This window comes from Rattus norvegicus, chromosome 4 (genome assembly GCF_021556685.1).
Source record: "Rattus norvegicus strain SHRSP/BbbUtx chromosome 4, alternate assembly SHRSP_T2T, whole genome shotgun sequence".
In the NCBI taxonomy this organism is placed as follows: Eukaryota; Metazoa; Chordata; class Mammalia; order Rodentia; family Muridae; genus Rattus; species Rattus norvegicus.
In genome coordinates this window covers 27,245,403-27,271,679 of record NC_141537.1, presented here as the reverse complement: position 1 = coordinate 27,271,679, position 26,277 = coordinate 27,245,403, and the positions used below count along the sequence as shown (strand labels likewise).

General features: G+C 38.5%; 1 pseudogene; it reads right to left on the bottom strand.

Moving 5' to 3' along the window:
- The window catches only part of Ranbp1-ps1 (RAN binding protein 1, pseudogene 1), a 182,204-nt pseudogene extending 156,209 nt beyond the window's left edge, over positions 1–25,995 (bottom strand).
- Positions 25,996–26,277: the final 282 nt, after the last annotated feature.

Sequence of the window (26,277 nt, the reverse complement as noted above, 5' to 3'; positions counted from 1 at the left end):
GAGAGATGGCTCCATAGTTGAGAGCACTTCCCACTCTCATAGAAGATCTGGGTTCAGTTCTCAGCAACCAGATGTAAGCTCACTACATTCTGTAATCCCAGTTCCAGAGGATCTAATGTTCCTGTCTGAGCTCCTAGGGCCTCAGACACACACACAAAGTGCAAATACACATGCAGGCAAAGTACTCATACACATAACTAATACAACTAATTAAAAAATATTGAACTCAGCCCCATTGTCCAAAGAATAAAGTTAAGCTAGCCTGTGATTAAAATTACCCCTAGAAAGTTCACTTGAAACTTTCCTCATAGAGCGATACAAAAAATTCAAATTTTGAAATTGTACTTGAGGAAGTTTGGGGCTGTTAGGTTTCCTTTGGATTTATATTACCTACTAATAATCATCTTAATCAACTGTATGTTAATTTAGGAAAATGGAGAGTTGGGGGGGGGGTTGATTTTGTTTTGTGTGTTTAGGGCAAACAATTTCCAAAGCAACATACTTTATTTAATATTCTCTGACAGATTTGGTTTCACAAAAATGAGAGATTCAAATGAATTATAAGTGGCATTCAGGAAAGAATAATTGAACTGAAAGGAATAATAACTTTAGTTGGACAGATGGCAAGCCTAAATATTTTGCGATTTTTAAAAAAGTATTAAAGAGCCTTAGAGAACCATTTAGTGTGGTTTTTTCAGTTAGCACATTGGTTCCTTTAGTTACAACTCCATATACTTCAGTGCTAACAGTTCAAGTAGCAGGGAGTTTTCTACATCCCAAGACTGTCAACCCTAGTGGTGAACCATTTTAAATATAGGAAGATTCACTTTGACAAAGATAGATATTAACCACATCATTCATTTAAATCTGACTCTGCTGTACTAAACACCAATGATAACAAGTGGAACTTATAAAAAAAAACTTTTAAAAAAGTGTCTTGTACATAAGATGTTCCTATGAAATGCTAAACCAGACAAAGGTCAATACGGTCCACGTTTGTAGTAGGTTAACCCAATAAGGATTATAAAACTCAATATGCAATGGAAAAAACTATGTTTTTTTCTCATTTATTTCCTAATTTTGTGGGTCCAGGATAGAAATCAATGAGGGGTTAAGCCACTAAACTTGTTCACCTTCTGAACAGACATTGTGATTTCTTTTTCAATGGATCCAATAAGTTGGTCCCCATAATCAAAGTAAACTCTGGGAAGGTGACCTGTGATAAATTGCTACTCAATTTTGAAATGTATTGTAGGCTTAGATTCTTCAAAACCTTCTTTAATAAGGGTTCCCAAAAACACTTTGCCCCCCCCCTTCTAGCCCACCTCCAAAGATAGGGAAAAAAGATGGTAAATGGGACCAGGCAATATGGACTTGTTTAGAAGTAGTTCTTTTGGGCGATGATTCTAATCTCCATTTGTCAGGATACCAGGAGTCCAGTTCAAAACACAAATGAGCAAAGGTGGCATGATCCAACAGCAAGAGCCAAACCTCCACTGAATCCATAGGAGCCAGCCAGCCGGAACTACCAGGACTGGCTGGAATGCCAGGAATTCTCTGTTGTGCCTCTCTCAATGCAGTGAAGATTAGCGAAGGGGAAGATGCAAAACAAGAGTTACACAGCTATGTGCGCAAGTATCCTGTCCCTGTCCATTGAGTCCTATTTATTCTCTCTCCAAATATCACGGGTCTTCTCATGGGTCTTGCCTCAGCAAAATATCTTGTGCGTCTGCATCACATGACACGGCCAGAAATTTCCACTTCAATGTACCCCAGCTGTTTGCCATTAATAAAAGTTCTCAATCCAGTATAATTCTTGGGATCGAGATGCCATTAGATGTTACCCCAAAATGGTTAGCTTTAGTTCATCTTCTACCTGGTCTTACCAGCATTTCTGGATTTCTGCATCTTGGTGCATTTACCTTAAAAAAACATTTTTAAAAAAATTAAATTTATAATCATGCGCATGTCTACTATGTGAGAAGGTGCCATGTGCATACAGTTACCCAAAGAGTCCAGAAGAAGGCATCAGATACATGCAATGTGAGCCATCTGACATAGGTGCTAGGAACCAAACTTGAGTCTTCAAGAAGAGCTATTAAGCACAGACTCTTTCACAACCCAGGTCTCTCTTTCCCAAGTCCCCCCTTCTCTGTGCATTAAACAATAAACAAAAGCTCCCTATTGTCTCAACTTTTTGGCAGCACAGGATCATAAGTTTAATGGACATTTTACTCCAAACCATAACTTATTTCCTATCACAAACCAGAATAACTTTTTCCTTTTGGTGAAGCCAAGTCATAGCCCTATTTGGTCTGCATGTTCCCTTTTGCTCAGCACTTAAACATTTCTCATTTTTTGATCCAAGGAAATTAGAACCACACTACATTATATACTTTACATTTTTTGTAACTTAGAATAAAGTCGTTTTTACCTGTTAAACTTAATCCAGTGAAAATTTTTGTTTGAACACTGTTGAGTCTCTTTAGCATAGAATAAAAACTATTTCTTCCAAGATTTTTCCATACAATTAATAAGAATATAAACAAGCCTTTCTTAGAGACAACTGTCATCATATTCATATATATATGCATATATATAGAATAACTTTCATTATTCAAATTAAACCTATAAATGGGAGTTATTAGGAAAATCTTGGGTTCTAAAACTCCTAACAGAATAGGCTTGGGTCATCCATACTGTAAACCAATTAGAGAGGCAAAAAAGTCTGAAAAGCAAAAAATAAAATTATTTATTCATTATGGCCATATTGTAAAGATAAAGGGGTCCAAAAACACCCCCAAGTCTGTCATTAGGAATCTCATGAAGTTCAAAATGAGAATGGGTTGGGATACCATATGCATAATTGAGTCATCCTGGTCAACATGTGGTCTAGTTGATCTTATTCCAGTTCTGTTTCTGCAAGTTGTTCAGATGGAGTACCTATCACTGTCGTTGCTTGAGGAAATCAATCTGGTTCTTAGAAGACTGAGCATTCTGATGAAAAGCACAGGCTGTCCATCAATGATAACTGCCTTCATTGGGGAATGGAAGGATCCAGTAGTACAAAGTTCCCCTGTTCCTGGAGTTCAAGATTTAGGAGAATGACTAACTGGTGTTCTGTCCACCTACCTGAAGGAAGGATAGCATAGGTTAGACACTACGTGATTGATTAACATATTCATGTGTGGAGATGAACAAGTGGTCCAATATAATGAAGAGAATCATAAAATGAAAGCAAAGCCACCGGGCTTTTATACTGTGGTCAGCCATCTTGTAAGTCTGAATGAGGGGGTGTATGGATACAGTAAAAGCAGCCTCTAAACACCCAGTTCAAAAGTAATTGATTGGTCATGGCAAGGAGAGGGAGAACTGTGACCTTGCTCCATAACTTGGGAGTCTGTCCAGAGTACTGAACTCATTTACACGATGGCTAATAGCCAAACGATGCTCAAGGTGTGGAAGCGTATTAGTTGTAACCTACGTGCTTCCATCCTTTCAATGGTACTTTTGTTAGATTAAAATAAATATAAACTAGAAACTTTCACCTTTTTGTTTTAAGAAAATTTAGCATGAAGAGTTGTCACTGCACTCTCGCCATTATCTCATCGCTGAATTTAATAAACAATAATTTTGCATATCCTGTTACTTGAAACATGGCCTGTAGCATGTGTGCTGCTTTGTACAAGCAGAGCATAGCTGCAAGCAGTTGTAGAACAAGTTTTCTTTCTAATACTATAATTTATAGGATCCTGCAAATGAATGTGCACATGGGGTGAATGCCTTATGGCTGTTAGCCAAGCTTAAATGTAAATCTAAAGTCATTTAAAATTGTGTTTTAAATCATACTGACTTTTCCAAAGGGTACCATTACACCACCCTACCTCATTAGTAAATCTTGGCAGTTTGGCCATTTGAAAACCATTTAACTTTCCTTCTTTATGTCACGACTAACTGGCAGAGAGAGTCATAATTTGCAGTTAAAGACTGTGCGTGATTAATATACATCGTTACAAGAAGTCACTAAATTACATTCAAATAACCTTGTTATTTGCAATAGATATCTCATGTCTTAATTGCTGGCTTAGCAGTTAATTGAGAAAATCCTTGTTAATGATCTGATGTGGCTCAGGAATGATGAACAAATGAGACATTCTTGTTGGGTAAATAAAACCAATTTTCCCAACTGCATGTGGCTGACCCAGAGGCAATAGATCATAACCCAGCACCTCAATGATTTCTCTAAGCCAAATCATTATGAGTAATATGAACAGGAAAAAAAATAGTGCATTAAGATCATTGACCTTAATGACAGGACTCATTAAAAATACGAGATGAGTCAGAGAAAAGTGACTAGAACCTGATTTGACATATTTATTACAGGTGACCTCTCAGTTCATGGTCTTCAAATCAGCTTGTGTTACACTTGACTCTCTTGCTCTCTTCTCCTCCACGTACTGCTGACTTGTTACTGAGATTATTGTTCCGAAGGAAGAGACTGCCAATGGTTCTTATGGCATAAACTCTCCAGAATTATACACTGATATGGACCACGTTAGCCTCCATTCTTGCTAATTTTAGACTCATTGCCTTTCAAACATCTCTGCCAAAGGACTTCTCAGTTTTAAATCTGTGCTTTTGAAAGAGAAATGTGTCTGACTTAACAAAATATCTCTCAATAGGGGAAAGCAAAAGTAAAAAGATTATCCGGCACAATGCTGAAGCTCCAGGGTACTGTCCTAGATGCTGTCAATACAGCATTGTCTCTAATCCTCACGATCACCATAAGAACTGTACATTCTTATCCCCATTCAGTACATGAAGAAACTAAGGCTTGTGGACAGTAGGGACCTCTTCCAGCAATCAATTGCTACTTGCTAACAAGAACTGTAAACACAATTTCAAATCAATGCCCCAAAAGGCCGTATATTTATAGTATATATAGTATAATCAATTTGAAATAAAAATTTTAAGAAACAGTGCTGAAGCATGAAAAGCAAAACGGTCAGGCCAGATCTCTTCATGTGTCCCTAATGGTATGAATGTAATGTCCAAGTGAGGTCCAAGTAGATTTATTAGGCATAATCCAATGTTTTTCAATTGTAAGGGAAATTTATCATATTTTAAATATGAGTTGGAGTTAGTTCAACAGTTGTTATACTACATTCCTTTTGATGGAGTATTATTGCTTAACAGCGTGCTCAAGGATAATTGTGAATAACAGCTAACATTAGGCCAATTGCCACTAGGTAACAGATAAAAGTGGGGGTCAATGCTATGAATTCTGTCTTGAATATCTGAGTTGTGCAGTACTCATGAATGTGTGCATGACCTTAGTAAGTAATGTGATCACTGAAAAGTTAAAGGAGTTACTCTTTTCCAAATTACATATGACATTTCCTTCAATGTGCAAAGTAAGAGAAGATATTTACTGAATTATTTGTAATTGACTGCATAGTAAAAGAAACTACTAAGTGTTCTGTCTGGTCTTGACACATTCTGAAAACGAAACTGAGTAAGGATCCAACACAAGCAAATGGTTGAGATGTCTGAGAACTGTAGCTTTCTAGTCATTCACTGCAATGATATCACTAGGAATTGTACATGAAACTGATGTCGGGGATGATATAGAAGCAACTGGAGCTCTGTAATCTAGTTCTATCTGCTGTATTTTAGAATTTAGTCTAAAGTAATCTCAGAACTATTATTTCAAAGAAATATGTATTTTAAACCATTTACAAAGACAAATAAAAGACCAATACTTATGAGGTAACCACTGTCTCCTGAGCTATGTGCTATTCCAGCACAGTAGACAATAGTAGAAAGAAAACCCTCTAAGAGACTTCTGCCTGTCAGTTCTTGACTCATAAACTGAGTGTTAGATGATAAGTAAATGTGAGAGCACTGCCATACCAGTGCTAGGTGTTCACAACTTTGTGGGATCCAGATGAGTCTTATACCCACTCCAGATCTGGCATATCTGAAAGGTTATGGGACATGTTTCCCTGATATGGCAAAGTCTCATTTTATCCTAATAAGTTTACAGAATGGCACCCTTTCTGACACTACAGATAAGCCATTCATCAGTCTGTGTTGCATGAATGGAGGCAGAGAGACGGTAGTGTTTATTTATCCAACCAAGAGTAAAATTAAGTCTCTACCATCAAAAATGAAGTCAACTGCTATTTGTAAAATGGTGCCTCTCAGGGCAGGGCACAGCCTGAAAAACCACTGTTTTAGACAGTAACTCAGAATAGATTATGCCTTATCCCAGTACCCTCCCTGTTACTCTTTTCCCAAGGCCCTGATCCTACTGTGAGGAGATTTGCCATCTTTCTCTTAAGCTTGCAACTATGACTCAAAAATAAAGTTATTTTGAAAATTTACTTTCTATAGTTCATTAATTTCACTCTTGGAATTGAGGAGATGGCAATCCAAAGGTTACTGACTGTAAAAGTTTTATATGATTATGAGTACCCAGCATACTAGGTCCTTAAAGCAGTAAGAACCAAGACAAGTTTCATAACTCTTAAAAACATTTTAGAATTTGCATATCATTAGTATTCCCCCCAAATATATGTTTTATAAATATGACTAAATATTAGCATGGAGTACTACTCATCTGTTAAAAATAATGACTTCATGAAATTCTTAGGCAAATGGATGGAAGTAGAATACATCAGCCTGAGTGAGGTAACCCAGTCACAAAAGAACACATATGGTATGCACTCACTGATAGGTAGATTTAGCCCAAAAGCTCAGAATACACAAGATACAATTCACAGATCATATGAAGCTCAAAAGAAAGGAAGACCAAAATGTGGATGCTTCAGTCCTTCTTAGAAAGGGGAACAGAATTCTCACAGGAGAAAATACAGGGACAAAGAGTGAAGCAGAGACTGAAGGAAAAGTCATCTAGAGACTGCCCCACCTGGCGATCCATCCCATATGCAGCCATCAAACCCAGACACCACGGCTGATACCAAGAGTTAGCTTGCTGACAGGAGCCTGATAGAGCTGTTTCCTGAGAGACTCTGACAGAGCCTAACAAATACAGATGTGAATGCTCACCAGAGGAGTTAGAGAAAGGACTGAGTTAAGTGAGGGGTTTGCAACCCCATAGAAAGAACAATGGTATCAACCAACAGATCCCTCAGATCTCCCAAGGACTAAACCGCCAACCAAAGAGTACACATGGAGGGACCCATGTCTCCAGCTCAACATATAGCAGAGAATGACTTTATCTGGCATTAATGGGAGGAGAGGCCCTTGTTCCTGTGAAGGCTCAATGTCCCAGTGTAGGGGAATGCCAGGGTGGTGAGGTGGGAGTGGGTGCATGGGTGGGGAGCACCCTCAGAAGCAGAAGGATGGGTGTTGGAATAGGGAGTTAGCAGAGAAGAAACCAGGAAAAAGATAATATTTGAAATTTAAATAAATAAAATATCCAGTAAATAAATAAATATTACCAAATTGCAAGATTTATTACTCTGCCTAACTCACTCTCCCATAGCAGATCAATTATCAATATTCTTTTTATTCATAGTTGAAGAATGCTAACATTATTTAGTTAGTGCTTCTATTGCTATGATAAAACATTATGGCCAAAAGAAACTTGTGGATTAAAGGGTCTGTTTTAGGGGGGTCAGAGCGGGAATTCAAAGCTTGAATCTGAAGGGAGGAGGTAGTAAAAAGGGCACTGAGGAGTGATGCTTACTGTACGTTCCTAAGGATTGCTCAGCCTGCCTTCTTATAGTACCCACAACCACTAGAACAGGAGTGGGCCCACCATAGTAAGCTAGGCCCTCCTGTATCAATCATCAATGGAGAAAATGCCCTGCAGACCTGCCTACAGGCCAGGCCTATAGAAATATTTCCTTAATCTTTCTTCTTCCCAGATGTTCCAGTCTTGTTTCAAGTTAACATTAAAAACTAACCAGACCAGCTGCCTTCTCCTTTATTGTCCCCTAATATTCACTGTGGATAAGGACACCACATTTTCAGAATGTAACTCTAAGACTTTACTCAGTATTCACCCAGAGCTCATAGCAATCTACATAAAGACTTTTCTAATATCCCCTTTTATAGACAATAGGACAGAGGCTAAGAAACACTGAAATATTCAATTATGGTTCTCTCTGTCCCTTCATCTTAACTTCAGACATATCTATTGCTTAACAATAAACTCAGTTTATGTAAGTAATTATGAACCAAAAGTTTTATAAGTACTATCAATAAAATTAAGGTCATAATTGCTTTAAAAAAGACATTTCTACCTTCTTGCAATTGGGGCCTTTAGCCAGTCCAATTTCTGTACACAAATCTGAAAATATCTACCTCTACACAAAAGTCTTCACGGTCCCTTATTGTTAGAGAATTAGATTCTGATTTCTGAGTATAACTTTACCAAAGACTATCACCAAGCTGTGACACTCCTGAGAAATCTATAAATTTCAACATATTATGTATTCCTTACAGGCATTAATTGTAGGCAAGAAAGACTGTAATTCAAAAACCATACTGTCTTATATATAGAGAGGCTTAATTTAAACAAAACAAAGCATATTTGAAATGAATCATGAGTGTGAGCCCTACTCAGGAGTATGGTTGATATACCTAGTGTCACTCCTTTGAGGGAAACAGATGGGTAGATAGATGGATAGACAGACAGACAGACAGACAGACAGACAGACAGATATAGATAGATAAGCTTTACCTTCTAGGGACTCATAACTTAGTTATACAAGTTGAGAAGTCCTTAACTAACTTCACAAGATAGCAGACTACTCTTTTAAAAGGTTATAACATTTGGATAAGGAATAAAAGATTGCCATGAGGTATGATCGATTATATATAGGTCAGGATGGAATAGGAAAAATCAGATTTTCTCTTTAAAATTTATTTTATTTTTGAGATTATAATTATGTCATTCCACCCTTCTCTTTTCTTCCTCCAAGCCATCCTATGAAACACTTGCTCTTTTTTAAATTCATGATTTCATTTTATTGTTTTTATATATACATGTGTGTAGATAGATATTTCAGAATACAGAAATATAACATGTGTGCATCACAATTGCATAAGCAAGTTTTTACTGAGAGTTGAAGTAGGTAACTTTCACCAAATCTCGTACATTCTTCCCTTCTTGATATTTCTGACTGAACAGATCTTAGCAGACAGGATTGACAAGGAAGCTTCTTTTATGTAAAGGACAAACATTACACACTCTGAAGAGATTATTCTAAACTGAGTTACTTCATTATTTCATCATATGGAGGTTCAACAACTATTCATAGAAGCAAATGAATTCTATACATATAATAAAAAATTAATCCTGACCTCCATTTTCTTTCTCTTCAACTGAGGCAGCCAAATAGCAGATGCCAGCATGCAGATCTTCATGAAGGCTCTGACAGGCAAGACCATCACTCATGAGACGCCATTAAGTATGTCAGTAGACTGTGCCACCTGGAGATACATCTCATATGCAGCCACCAAGCCCAGTCACTATTGCTGATGACAAGAAGTGCTTACTGACAGGAGCCAGATAGGGATGTCTCCTGAGAGACTCTGCCAGAGCCTTACTGATACAGATGAGGATGCTTGCAGCTAACCATCAGACTGAGCACGGGGACCCCAAGAGAGGAGTTAGAGAATGGACTGAGGGAGCTGAAGGTGTTTGCAACCCCAGAGAAAAAACAATAATATTAACCAGCCAGATACCCCAGAGCTCCCAGGGACTAAACCAACTGACAAGTATATATGGAGGGACCATGGCTCCAGTCACATATGTAGCAGAGGATGGCATTGTCTGGCATCAATAGGAGAAGAAGCTCTTGGTCCAGTGAAGGCTCATTTCCCCAGTGTAGGGGAAGGCCAGGGTGTTGAGGTGGGAGTGTGTAGGTGAGAGTAAGAGCATCTTTATAGAAGGGGAAGTGGAGGGAGTATGGGGGAGGGGGTGAAACATTTGAAATATAAATACATAAAATATCCAATAAAAATAATAAAAAAGAATGTTAAGAGACATTATTGAGAATGTCATGGCCAAGATCCAAGATAACAAAGGCTTTCTACCTGAGGAGCAAAGGCTGATACACACCAGCAAGCAACTGGAGGATGGTCATGCCCTACCCACCCACAACATCCACCTTGTACCTGGTGTTGTCCCTTCGTGTTGTCAGCATCTAGCCACCCCTTTGCTAACTTGCCTAGGAATACAACCGTGATGAGATGATCTGCTGCACGCCTACCCACTTTGTGCAAGAAGAGAGGTCACAGCAAAAAATTTGCACCCTGAGAAGAAAGTTTAAAGCTGGGGACATACTTCTATTTACTGGAGCAGTGAAAAAAAATAAGAGTCTCTCTTTTCTTTCTGCTATTTGCTACATAATCTAGTTTTCCATTGCTATCCACAGATGTAAAACTAAAGGAATTTCTCATGCTGCTTAGCAATACTTGAGATACTAATACCCAATAAAAATCCATGAGATTTTGTTCCTACTTTTGACCTTACATTTTACAAATTTTAGTTTACCAAAGGCTAAATTAAACTAGGTCACTTGGGTTGGCTGTCAGGAAAGATTCAACTCCCTTGCCTCATGTGATCATCAAATCAACCATATTCACACAAGAGAGCAGAACATCTAATTGGGCTTACTTACAACTCTAGGCTGCCTCTGATCTGGGCCATAGCTGTATAATGATAGCCCATAGATGAAGTATTCACCAGCATAGTTAAAGACTGCTTGTTTTCCTCTAGGAAAGACAATTACACCAATCAACTGTGTACTTTTTTAGAACAAGTAGCTGATTTGGGAAGAGACTGACACACATCATTGGAAACTCTTCCTGAAGTCATTCATATAACCTTAGAGGGAATACAGCAAACATTCTAAAAAAGAAAAAGTGAGAAAAGTTGAGAGTTGGCTGTGACCAGCCATGTACTGTTGAGTTGTGATTCAGAAAGTAAAAATCTCTAATACACATAGAACCTAATTCAAAAAGGTTGAAAAAAGGTAAGATGCCACTGAAGTTGTGTTATGGAGGTGAGCGGATCCACTCAAAGGTTAGCAGAGGACACAGAATTTCACTCATTTGATGAAAGTACGATACATAAGACTGTTGTTGAAGCAGGGGGAAGAGGGGTATCATTACTACTTAGTAAAAGAAAAAAATGGGTAACATGGACATGGAAACAAATCATCTAATGCTAAAAGAAAACACCTAAGTTATGTAACCAGGAAGCGAAATAAAAATAGTGACATAAATTCTCAGTACTTGTTATATGTCAGTGCTTGTCTTAAATGCTTTTGCAAGAATTAAGTTATTGAAAGCTTGCAAAATTTGGGATGACACTGGTATGTTTATGTCCCTTTTAAAACTCCTGGAATTAAGACATGGCAATGTTGAAATAATTGTCAAAAGCCACATAGCTAGTAAGTGGAGCAAAGACCAATCAATAAGATGAGGGTCAGAATTTGAGAGTCTTTATTAAGCCAACCAGCTACTGTCTGGAGAGAAACAGTTCTCACAGAGCAGCCCCGATTGCTTTCTGCAAAAATTATATTATGTTTGGCAGCTGTGGGGTGAAAGAAAGCAAGCAGGCAGTTTAACAGAAGCAGAAAGGGACAGTTAGTTGGGGCATCTTGACCTCAAGTTCATGGGATAATGTTGGGTAATGTTTAGAGGACTCTTCCACGGGGGCAGATATAATCAAGGTGTGGGTTGGGGGAAGGGCTCCAGCTCTAATACAGACCTTAGATGATGGCAGCAGGGACAAGATCGAGGAACCTTGCCCATAGAACACTAAATGCTACAGACATCATTCAAACAAACACAATAACTAGAAACTAGCTTTTAAATTTGAAATACTTTTAAACAGTCAAAAATCCTCATAAAATAACCTTGCAAATTGAACAAGCTTTACAAATTCATTTTATCATTTTCTTAGTGAAATATGCTATACACTTACTATACTACACACTTGTGTACACACACACACACGCACACACACATGCACACACACACACATGCACACACGCACACATCTTTTATAATAACTGTTCAAAGGCAGAATGACTTAGATAGAAGTGGAAAGAAGCCTATAATATTTGTTAATCAAGAGTCATTGTTCTATTCAAAGTCTCTAGCTATAACGAACTAGCATCTTTCAATTGTAGTGCAAAAAGAAGAATAGTGAGAAATTTTATGACTCATTTATCTAACAGCTGAACAAATTATTGAGAATCCACATAAGCTGTAGATAGCATATATTATGAAAAATTGACAAATGTCTCAGCAAAAAATTGATATTCTGCATTTTGAGTTGTATCATGTGTGTGGAAAATTCATAGCAATGTGTGTACAGTGTGGTCTGTCGATAAATGCTGAAAATTTTAATTACACAAAGCATCCACTATCTTGCTTTTGCCTGTGAAATGCTATTTTGGTTTCTCAATAAAACGAAGGAGATTGGTTTGAGCAGGTCAGTGAAACAACTCATTTAGATAAACAATGTAGAGAACATTCACAGAAGCATTGTTACCTTCTGAACAAGAATTTCAAAATAGCAGACCACTCTCCCAACCCTCAAACATTATTTGTAATTAAAAGAAAAGTTGCATGTTTGTTTAGTATGCATTCTCGTGTTTGACAAAGTGAAATTATCTAGAAATATCAGTTATTTTAGGGCAGAAAATAAGCAAGAAAGTCTTTCTTTAATTATTGAAATATAAATAACATTTCAATATATCCTGAAAGCCTTCAGCATGAAATTTAGAATTGGTATTTATTATAATCAGCATACCCTTTTCTGTCATGCACAAACCAGAGTCTTATCATTTCATCCTGCCCTAAGGTCCTGTTTTTATGATCTCGAGAGTAACAGCATGTCTGTTTTGATGTAGTGTTTACAACCCCATGTCATACGCACATGAACTCTGACTGTTACATGTCATTATGTCACTCCAGAATCCATCTCAAATACACTCATCACCTCCTGGGCTTCCTAATTCCAAGCTTTCCTCATCAATTAATAATATACTGTGTCATTCTAAACTATAAACTGTTTCTGTGTTTCTATGGAGTTATATTTAGCACTTCAATTATTTTTCCTTTCTGAAGAACTGAGAGCTATCTATGGGGGCAAGGTAGACGGCTCAAATCTTGGAATCCACTTGGCAGGAAAGAACTCCCATAAGTCATCCTCTGACTTCTGTGTATATACTTGTGCACATAAATAAATAACAGGTTTTGCTCTGTAAAACATTTAGCTGTTTCAGAATATAGAATAGGCTAAATTCAATATCTAGCTTAATTTTTCATAGCCAATCTAATCTACAGGGTTCCTGTTACTTGAGCACATATTTCTTAATTGTCTAATCACTTGCCGTGTGTGTAAGAAGGAAAGAAGGAAATTGCACTGTATCAGTCCTTGTACAAGCAATAGAATTCATTTTATCTCTGGTTCCAGGTTAGAAAATGCTGAGTCTAAATATTTTCCATGGGAAAGGCAAGATTTGGAGCAGGTGGGCTCTCAGTAGCTGGCATATAACTGGCTTCTATCATCCCTAGGAAAGAGCATTCCGAGACCAGGAGATACCGTTATTATTGATAAATATGAGGCAGATGACAGCTACAGCACGCTTTCAGAACTCCTGCATATTGAGAGATAATTAGCAGCACAATCAGCCTCTCAATCCAATATTGTTACCTCAGAGGTAGAGAAATGAAATGCTTATTATTCATTAATGCATTTCCTAGACTCTATTGATTCAACAACATTATCAATGATGTAAGAAGACAGATTTAATAAACGAGAACATTATTTTAGCCAATCAACAATAACATTATCTTCAGTAATCTTTAAAATAGCTTGAGCTGAAAGATGCTTTCTTTTAAGATATTTACATGATTTATTCTGTATTTTGCAAGGGAAATGGAGATTCTTTACACAGGCTAACTCTTGTCAATTTGCCCTTTTAGGCAGCTCACAAAAATATTCTTAAGTAAGGTAGAGAATATAAATTTTATTATGTATTTCAAATTCTATGATATTTCTAGACAACGACTTCTGCTCTGGGATAATATTATAGTATCTAATAAAAGTAATGAATATGGGAATGGGATTGAGGTTTGTGGATGAAGGACCAACAAAGCAAAGTATATATTTGAAGACACCATACGGTCTTTTTATATTGACCGTAAAGAACAATAACAACAACAACAAGAACAAAACAGTATCCATTTGGCATCCTTGTGGCTCTTTAATTAGTACTTGTCGATAGAAAACAACTATTGCTCCATCACTTCCTTTGGTTTTCACTTCCTTATCAGTAACGCTGATATAGTTAGTATGACATAATCCTTCCTGCAGAGCAAGTATATTTCTATACAAATATGAACGATACACTCAGATATTTTCTGGGTTTTTTTTAACTGTTATTAGTTCACACACAGGTTTATTTTTATTCTTATTCCAAGTCAATCAATAGAATTTTTTCCTCCTCAAATTTTTAATAGTGTTATAAACAATAGTAAGTTATACTAGGGAGCCTGTTATCTCTTCAGCTATGGACTTTGGGTTTTTTTATTACAGTACCGGGCATAAGATTTCTCCTGTAAAACAGGCCTCAGCTTCAATCAGAACGTGTCTACTTTCTGTGTGTCAACCACAGAAGAGTTTCGCCACTATAGTAACAGTGGGCAGATCTTGCCTGGCAGGTCAGTACGGTAGCATGAAGGGTTCAGTTGTGGGTGTTGTCCCTCCTGTAAGTCCTCATAGTACCTTCTGGTAACACAAAGCCCAGTCAGCAGGAATAAAGTACCTTGGCCAATTAGAGACAGATTTCTCAATGTCTTGCAGTCAAGAGTATAGTATCTTTAGCAACAAGATCTTACCATGTAGCTACCGTAGGGAACCAAGGGTAGTGGCAATAGCCTGAGTTGTTTTGGAGATTCTGTGGGACTCCCTGACAAATAACGTACAGAGTGGTATCCCATGGCTTGTACTATGAATTTCATTAAGTAAGAACTGCCTTCTTGGAGAGGCATTGCCTGGCCACAGATATTCCTCAAATAAAACCCATATTGACATCACACATAAGCTCAAGTTAAATTGTGCTACAATTCTCAACTCCAAGACCCTAAATTTCTGTATTTCTTTAAAAACAAGCAATTGAATTCAAGTATGCTTTTGGAAATGTAAAGAGAAAGATTCTTTTAACTGACTGTAATGAATTTTTGGTATGGCAAAATAATAGTTCTCTAATGTGTTTCTTCTACATACCTTCTCTCCTTAGTTGTTAATTTATTACCACCCACCTGTTCTGCATCATGGAAAGGGCCAGGGCTAATGCACATAATTCCTGTTTGTCCTATATAATGAGGCTAAGGATGGAAAAGTCACAAGGTTCAAGAAGGTGACAGTAGAAATGTATATGGACATAAGCATTGCCCATTTTAATACTTGAGGACGTATAAAAAGAATTTATGACATCAGGGTGTGAATCAGAATGTCTTTTCTTCTGCATAGCTCAACACCGACCTTTGAGAAAGAATTGTAGCTTCTAGGCTTTGAGTGGCTCCCCACTACCAGAAAATGTTCCTTTGAATTGAGTCATAGAGTTTGAACTTTTTCTTTCTTCTTTCTACAACATGAAATATTATTACACGCGTAAATTGCTTTAAATTTCAACAACTGCTACTAAGTTCCAAATAATGATAAGAAATTTAATCTAAAGTTAAATTTGCTTACCTAAACAAAATATTTTATGCTGTCATTGATAAATGGCAAAAGGACTGTGTCTGTGGATATAACATGTGCTTGTGTGTGTATGTATGTATGTGTATGTATGTGTGTGTAGTGTACTCCCAAATAAGAGAGAAGAAAGTACATTCTTAACTTCAGAAAGGCCAAATAAAAATTAGACTGCTGAATTGTGACCACTAGTAATGGCCACCTTAGTGACATAAATGGATGATTTCCATTCTTGTATATTTTAAATAGTGCCATTATCATAGACAGTATACAAAACCAATACAGAGCCAGACTTTAGTTTTATGAGAAGCATAATGGAGTTATTTAGAGTTCTCAGTAGAAAATTTGCCATCATTTAATGATCTCTGTCATCATGTTCTCCTCTGAACCACCATGTGGCAGGAACTTGTACTAAGGAACCATCTAGTGGTGGGAAAATCTTAACCACAAAAAAGGGGAATAGCCAATTGATAATTCAGCATCTTTTAGAACTATGTAAAGATGGTGGTTACAGGGCAAAATTCCAGGTGTGAGTAGTGAGATTTGCTGGCCTGGTTACTAAGTGTTACTATGTGCCTTCTTAGAAATTGGTGGAGTCAACGTTTTAGTCAAAATAAAATAGCTAAATAGTTGGAAAAAAATCATTATTATTGGCTGTCATTTTTTAAAGGAAACTCGTGGGTCTTGGTTTTGAAGCATAAAAGAAAGACAAAAAGCACATGATGATTTCAGGCCTTGCATTAAAGTCTTTAATTCACTGGAAATGAAAGAGGAAAACACCTGAAGATATAGAAAGAAGCAATACCTTTCTTTTTTATTAATCCTTCCACTCATTTACATCTCAAATGATATCCCCCTTCTTGGTTACCCCTCCACAAATCCCCATTCTACATCTGCCCTCTCCTCCTCCCCTTTTCTCTGTGAGGGTGCTCCCCCATGCACCCACCCATTCCCACTCCACCGCTCCAGCATCCATCTCCCTATGCAGGGGCGTCAAACCTCCACAGTACCCCTCCCATTGATGTCAGACAAGGTCTACCTCTGCTTCCTATGTATCTGGAGCCATGGATCCCTCCCTGCACACTCCTTGGTTGGTGGTCTGGTCCCTGGGAGCACTGGGTGGTTTAGCTTGCTGACATTGTTCTTCCCAAGTGGTTGTAATCCCCCTGCTCCTCCAGTCTTTCTGCCAGCTCCCCCTTCAGGATCCCTGAGCTCAGTTTGATGATTGACTGTAAGAAAACCCATTTGCATTAGTTAGGCACTGACAGAACCTCCCAGGGAACAGCCACACCAGGTTCCTGTCAGCAAGTGCCTCCTGGCAACAGTAACACTGTCAGGTTTGGTGTCTGCTGACAGGATGGATCCCCAGGTGGGGCTGTCCCAGGATGGCCCTTCCTTCAGTCTCTGCTCCACTTTTTTGTCACTGTCTTTCCTTTGGACAGGAACATTTGTGGGTGAAAGTTTTCTTAATAGGGCCTTAATAGCTCAAGATTCTAACAAAACTGACAAAGCAGAGCTCTTACAAAATTAAAACATTTCTGTACAGTGAAGTTGAACCAATTTAAACTAATCTATTCTAGCTTATGAATGAATGAGATTCAGTCTGTGGTCATTTTATTTTGCTCTGACAATTACTGGAAGGGCAACTCCTAATCTAAGTTCTAATTGCTGACCTGACTACTTCCCCAGAGGCATACCCTAAATTCTTGCTGTTTCTCCTGGCCACATGCTCATGGTCCACCCACTGTCATGGTAGCTGACCCCTCTTGCTTCCCACAGACTCTAAATCCCGGGAACCCAAGCTCCATCTACCTACCTTCTGCCCAGCTCCAGGTACAGTATATATAAGCATCTTTATTAACCAATCACAGATAACTTAGCAGGCAAGGTTTATACAACCAAAGCTGTTATATATGAGGATCTGCTCCCCCTGGAGCAACAAGATCTTAGGGTACAGAATTCAGCATTTGAATACAAGCAACATCAGACTAAAACCCACTGAACAGACCAACCCAGGGCGAGACTCAGATTGCAGCTTCTTCCACATACAACTAAAGGAAAACAAACAAGAAGATGAAGGTTCTTCTGCTTGCTGCCCTAACCTGTTTGATGGGGAACCCTTACTGCTTTCAGGAATATTTAATGTCATCTACTTGGTCTCCAATGATTTAAAAGAAATTGGAGGAAATGGGAAAGCAGGGATGCTTATGGGTAATATTACGCTTTTCAAGAATTACCAAAAAATGACCATGACTTACTATATCAGGTGGGCAAAATTTATTCAAGTGGGAATTATGATTCCCTAGACCCTCACTAGACCCTCACTCACTCTATAATGATCATAATGTTTATCCATTTACCAGGAGGAACCATGTAGGAACAAAAATAAACTTATAGAACTAAATGATCTAAGGAGCTGTAGAAGCCCCCTAAATAATATGTACCACAATAGGACAGCAAAAGAAATAATAAATAGTCCCAATACATACTCTATAGAATGATAATCTGATAAAATATATAAAATGCAAAATATTAAACAGCAAAGAACAACAATCCATTCAATGAATGAATCAATTGAATAGACCACTCTTAAAAGAAGATATAAAGTTGGCCAATAAGTACATAAAAATATTAAATATCGCTGGCCATCTAAGAAATGGCAATCAGAAATACATTGAGATCTTGCCTCATCCAGGTCAGATTTATCATCAAGAAAAAAACCAAAAAAGCAAAAAATCCTGAGATTACCAGCCAAAGGTCCAGGAAGTTTCAGCCAGGAAACCAAATGACACATGCAGCATAAACAAGATAAACAAGACATGAATAACGACAAGACCAGTGGACATGCTAACATGGAAGGAGGACTCTCATAGGTCCCCACTCCTAAATGAAGATCCACTGGCAAATAAGAACCCCCAAGTGAGGGAGCACTAGTCTTACCAAGGGATAAGGCAACCTAATGTGTTAGCCAATGCCAAGGGGTCAGCCCTAGAAACTTGTTACATACAAGCAACAAACAGTAAATGAACCCATCAGGTTGCATGCAGGTATGTATGTATGTATGTATGTATGTATGTATGTATGTATGTATGTAAATAATAACTGAAGAAAAAGAACTGAATTTGAGATGAACTGAAGGAGATTTGTGAGGATTGGGATGAGTAGGAAAAGGGAGAGGACATTGTAACTACCTTTTAACTTTTTGAAAAGTTGAAAAAAATTAATTAAACAACCAAAACCAGCAAATGCTGAGAGTATAAACTATTCTAGATACTATGGAAACCAGTGTTCTGTTTCTTCAGAAACCTAAAACTTACAACTCCACATGATATAATTGTACGTGGAGGAATCTAAGCGGTGGTAGCTAATAGATCCTTCAAATTCATGTCTTTTACGGCATTACCCAATAACCAAGCTACGCACCAAACCTGACTGCCTGTCAGCAAATGAATAGATAAAGGAAATGTGAGAGGCACATACACGCAGATAGAGAACTAGAGATAACACACAAGGAAAAGTAGACTCTCATTTAGCTGTAAACAAAAAGGAAATTGTGTCATTTGCAGGAAATAAGTTGGGCTAGAAATTGACATGTTAATGGAGAAAAATGAGAAAGACAAGTACTACGTGTTTTCTCTGACATGAGGCATCTAGATCTAAACATAATTTTTATTAGTAGTTATAAGCATAAGAAAGGCTGTGAAGAGGGAAGAAGGAGTCAAAGGGGAGGGAGGCATCAAGGAGAAGGAGAAGAGGACAGACAAAATGATTTCATTGGAGGGAGGAAGAGGACCAGAAATGGGGGCATAAAAGAGGAAGTGAATAGGGGGCAAATAGAAGCAAAACACAATAACATCTTTTTTTAAATGCTATAGTGAAATGCTTGAATGCATATAACTAGCATACAGTGATTATAAAGGAAAAGGCACAGTGAGTTCAGAAAAAATCATAGAGGAGAAATTTTACTTAAAATGATCCTATTTGAAGAAAAATGCAAAGCATCCACAGGGTATGAAGGGACACGTTGTCAAAAGCGAAAAGCAAGAAGAAACAAAGAGAAGAGATAAGGAAGCCAAACATTGTTTACTTACATAATAATATTATGTAAAAGTAGAATTAATTTTGCTTAATGGTTCTCAAGTGGCCTTAACTGGTTTGCAGTAAAATGTAAGTGGCTTTATCTTACAAAAAAATATCTACTAACATCCCGCCCTGGGTTTGCCATCAGTGTTTGTCCAAAACAAACACTTCAAGTGCAGCTAAAAGAGACCGGCTCTCACACAAAGAACTGATGGAGCTTCAGTTGACTTTGGAAAGCGCTAAGCAGTGGGAAGGAAAGAGGAAACAGCGAGCATGGAGCATGGTGTTACCTGACAGGTATAATAAAGCCAATTATCACCTCCTCCGAAAACATAAGGAGCCTGGAACTTCAAATGCATTGTCGTTAAATAATGTGTGTGATAACCACAATTAAAGATTTAGTTTCTGCACACCCCAGTCAGCATTTGCAAACGTATTTTCCCCAAAACACAGCAGGGGTCCTTGTGGACCTCATACATGTTGTCAGAAATTTATAGGAAAATTAATGAAGTGCGAGAAGTTCTTAAAGTGAATTTGATAGATATCAAAGAGAATCGCTATGCCATTTAATTATTTCATTTTTAATTAATTAAATATTTACATCATGGAATTATGTATTAATAAAATTACATATTTAAAAATAAAGAATATTTTATAATTCAAGAAGACTTCAGAAGTCATGAGAAACAACTTTCCTATTTTCCCATTGGGAACATTTAAGCTCACAAAAGTGAATTCAGTTTTTCTTGCAAAGAAATGGTGGCAATCAAAAAGAAACACTTATAAAGGTTGACTCTACCAAGGACTTTGCATATATTGGCTTATTTCATCTGTACAGAAAGTTCGTAGGTCATGTATTATTTAAGTCAAGAGAAAACCAAGGTTCATACTGTAAACAGACCATGCTGTTGTACAGTGAAGAGTGGATCTTAGACTTACCTCATCTATCTGAATTCAAGTCAACTTCTGCTGTCTTGCCACCTCACTGCGATAAAGGCTTTAGGGTGAGTATGTCAAGTTCAAATCACACTTATGAATCTATATATCTACTCATAAAAGTCCTGTGCTGCGCAAATAAACATTGTAAAGCAACGATGGTTCAAGGGTGAATCTGAAATCAAAGAAACACCCATAGGAATCTCGGTATAAACCAGGAACAAGAGACTTAAAATCTGAAAGGATGCTGCACCCCAGCAAATGTTGACGTTTAACCAGAAGCACTAAGGAGAATCGATGCAGGAGGTGAATGTACTGTTGTGAGATACCAGCTAGGAACGTGTAGAAAAGGGTCTGAATGACTCGAACTGAGACTGTTTCGTGGATCACAGCAGAGACACATGCTTCACTGAATTAAGAGAAAAGGGCCTGAGAACAGGGTCCACAGTGGAGGAGTTAGAGAACGGACTGAAGTAGCTAAAGAGATTTGCAGCCCCCTAGGAAGAACAACAATATCAGCCAACAGACCCACCAGAGCTCCAGTAATAAAACACCAACCAAAGAGTACACATGGAGCGACCCACGGCTCCAGCCACATATGTAGTGGAGGATGTGCCTTGTAGGGCATCAATGGAAGGAGAAGCCCTTGGTCCTGTGAAGGCTCCACTCCTCAGTGTAGGGGAATGTCAGGGCAGGGAGGCAGGAGGGAGTAGGTGGGTGCGTGGTGGAGCACCCTCACAGAGGCAGGGGGAGGGGGAATGGGATAGGGAGTTTCTGGAGGGAAACAGGGAAAAGGGATGACATTTGAAATATAGAAAAAGAAAATATTCAAAGAAAAGAAAGAGAGAAAGAAAGGGGCCTCCATGGAGAAGATGGGAGCATGGATTCCATTGCCAGTGAGGGGAGTACAGAAAGACAATGAGGTCATCCCAGCTCAGGCCTGGACACCACGTCCACAGTCTCAGGAGGCAATGATGTTACTGTCTAAACTAGCTCCAAGGTGAAACACCTATAGGAAAGACTGCAGCTGCTGCTTCTCCTGGATCTGCATCATGAGAATTTTAGGAAGGCACTGTATCAAGACACTGACAGAAGGCCAAGGGAGCAACAGAAATTTGGGCAAGTATCTATTACTGCATGCCCAGTTCAGAGGTATGGCATTGAGCACGGTGACATAGGTTTGAGGGGATGCATACCACACTGGACACAAACTAGAAAAAAGTTACAGGCATCTGTTGCAAAAAAAGGAGGAGGAAGAAGAAGAAGAGGAGGAGGAGGGGGAGGAGAAGGAAGGGGGAGGAGGAGAAGGAGAAGGAGAAAGAAATTTGTCTCATGAAATCCCAATCGAAATGCTAACAAAAGGTATGTGTATCTATAATCTATAATGAAACCCAGTTATTTCATAAAATACATCTTAATACTCACATAATACTATAATATGTAGACTTAAAGAGCATCAGTCATGAAAGCAGACATCATCTACATGCTCGCTAGCCTGACCCCTTTTGTTTTTGGATAAGGAGACTCCAATCTGGCAGCATTATTATCTGGTTGGAATCAGTAAAAGGCCCAGAGCTTATGCTCATTGCTGAATCACACTAAAGCTTTCCTCGCTGGGCTAATAATCCATTCATTCAAAATAGCTTTGCATTTAGAATGTTAAGCGATTTTTTTTAAGGTTTCCAGAAGAATGTGAGGTTTTCTAAAGTTTTAATTAAAATATAATTACATCATTTTCCCTTCTCCTTCCTTCCTCCAATTCCTCCCACGCATCTTCTCTTGCTTTTTTTTTGTCAAATTCATGACCTCTTTTTCTTTAGTTTCTTTTTATGTAGAGATATATAAAACTATACAAAGATCATATTCCTAAATACATAAATACAGCCTTCACACTCTGTAAAATATGACTGGTATTTTATACAAGTAAAATAGCACTGGTACTGTATATGATGTCATAGCTGACCTCTTGGTATTGCATAGCCAATCTGGGAGTTCTTCCATGGGGAAGACCATTTCTCCCATACTCAGCATTCCTTGATTCCCTGCAGAATAGTTTGTCTTAATATGACATCAGCTTTGCAATTGTGAAATACTGGTTATTATAAGTACCAAATACATCCCTGAGCTAGCACATTATAAAAGCTTCGATATAAAAAGTCTTTCCAAAAATGACTCTTTTTGCGCTGGCAAAAGGGCACCAGAGGACCATTTGTCTGTCCTGTGCCATGTGTAGAGTATCCTTACATTTAAAGGGCTGCTACAGAGCTAGGATTAAAAGATAAAATGATGAGGGACAGAAAGCATCTTTGAGCTGAAAATATTTCCCATTAAATCATGCTGGGGTGTCTCCTACCTCTCCCTCTCCCTCTCCCTCTCCCTCTCCCTCTCCCTCTCCCTCTCCCTCTCCCTCTCCCTCTCCCTCTCCCTCTCCCTCTCCCTCTCCCTCTCTCATCATTTAAAATTATAAACAAGTGGAAAGTTAATAATAATTTCAAAAATAATATTTCACACTAATATGTTCAGTGGTGAAATAAGGAGACAGCCACTGTGCACTACATAACTATAGGGTACCTCACCCCATTCATATTATGTAAGAAGCAGAAATCATGTCCTATTCAGATCAGAATAAGAGTAAAACCTTTGAGTTCAAACTATATCTCCTTCTGAATGTTTCCACACAGGGAAGTAGCAAAAGTCAAACTCGCTGAAAAGAACTCCTCCTGTTCAACTCATGAGATTGCATATAAACTTTGCATGGTGTTTTTCTTTTTAATTAAATAAATAAAGTGACTCAGGTTAGCCACCACATCCTCCCTTTGAAATGAGCACTCTGGTGCCTGTGGAGTTTGATGAATGACACCTTGGCGCTCGCAATGAACCTACACTCAACAACGGGGCAATTTTGTCCGTTTGCAAACCATACAATCAGCAGCCTGTGATATTCAAGGGGGGAGCATAAAAACGTGTTTGGATATGGTAATGAATTTGATTACACTGCTACCAAATTAAGCCTATTTTCATTCTGATATTATAAAGAGAGCAGCGGGGAGTTTGACTAGATGACTTGCTTTTACTTTATTAAGTTCCTTATGTTTCAGTCAGCCGGATGGAGTGCTCCCTGGGAGTGAATTAAAAACATTTGGGCCTTGTCTCTACATCCAAAACAGTGTGACTTCCAGGCAGGCTTTGAGAGTTCACTTTATTCAGTCTGCCAGAGGGGAGATTAAGGAGCGTTCCCAAGTTCCTAGCCTGTTTATTGCCTTCTTTATGTGTTAGGGTTTTCCTGCTACCCTCAGGCCTCCAAATAGCACACTGTGACATTGAACGGAGGAGAGACTGATCTGTCCCATCAGGGCCGTCTTAGTTGAACAGGAAAAATATCATACAGACATGGTGACTGTCCACATCCCTGTCCACTTTAGAGGGAACTAAATCCTTTACTGCTCTGCCACCTGCAAATCAACACACATTTATGGATGCTTTGGCTCCACCTCCACAATGCTAATTAGTTAAATGCTTGCACAGGGGCCTAGAGTTAGTGCACTTCCCAAAGCTTCAGACTGAGAGGATTTACATCCTGGTTATAAAAGGAAAGATGCTTCTAAAATCTCAAAACTCATTCATAATGGATTGCTAGTACAAGAAGGGGAGAGGGGGAGGGGAAGGGAGAGGGGAGGGGGAGGGGAAGGGAAGAGTATTCAAGCAAAACCCTTACAGGCTTTACACTAGTGGAAATAAACAGGTCATCAGTCCAGACCCAGCCTATTGACAGTGCAGTGTGCATGCAGTTTTGCCTTTGTGTTTCTCAGCTTCCCATTTTTCTCAGTGTTGCAACCTGGTTTTGTAGCGGGCTAATTGCATATCATTTCCTAACAATTGGCACTATTTTTTTAACACCCTAGCTTCATCCCTGTTGCAAAGGCACTACACATTTCTCCCACTGGTTGACAGGTAAATCAAATCTCTAATATGGTCGTCTTAGAAACACAAGACAGCTTACGGAAGCTGAAACAATAGCTGAGACGTGGGATTGTCCATCTACCTAAGTCAGTGAAATGCTATTAAACAGACCTAAGAAAATAACGCTTGCCTCAGTATGGTCCATCTCTAGATATATCTTTTAGATTCTTCATAGGACCAAATCTCAGGCCAAAAAAAAAAAAAAAGAAAGACAAGAAAAAAAAGGAAGGAAAAGGAAAAAACCCACAACAAAACAAAATGAAATATGTGTATCATTGTTCTCTCGACAAGAAGAACGGTTTTCACACTCCTGGTTGGACTGTGGAGGAATCATTGCATACATGACTTAATATTTAAAACACAAAGGTAACCATCCCAGAGAAAGAATCTGCATTTTTTCTTCGGAGCATATTCTACATGTCTGAAGGTGGGAAGAGCTCTACCAGGACAGAAACATCATTGGTACTGAGCCGTACCAAAAAGTGATTACATCATAAACTGTACTGCGCAAGAATTAACTGTCTTCAGAAAGTTTCACTTTGCACAGTAAAGAAAGATGTTTGCAATTTTAATTGCTCCTTCTATTTGTTCACTTTCTTAAATTTCTTTTTTTTTCCTATCCATTTTTTGAATCCTAGCTCTGGTTAACTCCATCTGTCTGCTGGGTCCATTCACACCTGTTCCCCTCACCAGTCAGGAGTAGAGGAAGCACCAGGAATACTGCTGAACTCAGGGCCATGTTTTCATCACAAACCTCAAGTGAAGTACACATGGATCAAGGAATGTGCTTCTACCACAAAGCAAGATTCCCCTAGTCACAGTGCTAGTGTCTCTTCCTCGACTCCTCCTACTCAGATAACTTTCTATCATCTCCTCTCTCCCTCTCCCTTTTCCCATCCCTCTCCTCTTCCCTCCCCCTCCCCTCTCCTCTCCCCTTCCCATTCCCCCTTCTCTCTTTCTCTCTCTCTCTCTCTCTCTCTCTCTCTCTCTCTCTCTCTCTCTCACACACACACACACACACACACACACACACACACACACACACACACTGCACTGGTTCTAATCCTCACCTTCCTCTCTGGTTCCTCCACTCCGGTCCGTTATGTAGTCCAGAACTTGACTCCATCATTTGAATACTCCACCCTTTAAACACTCCTGCAGCTACATCATATGCATTCATTCTCTTTTACCTCTTTCCTCTTCCTCCATTTCTTCTCGTCCTTTAGCCCCGGCTTGCTCTTTATCTCTTCATGATCTCGTCCCATGACGTAAGTACATTGTTTTTAATTGACATTCAGATGCCATTCACCATCTGTATCTTCAGGTCTTAGTTGGCTTCTAAATTAAAGATTTTTAAGACACTTTTTTTAACTTTTTAAACTTTTAAGAATATTGTACTTATATACGATATATTGTAATCATACTTCCTCTTCCCATTACCTTCTCTATACTCCTCTCTTGCCTGTTGACACCTTTATCCTTCACAACTAGAACCAGTCTTACTTTCATGACTTGTGTGTGTGTGTGTGTGTGTTGGCACAGTGTGT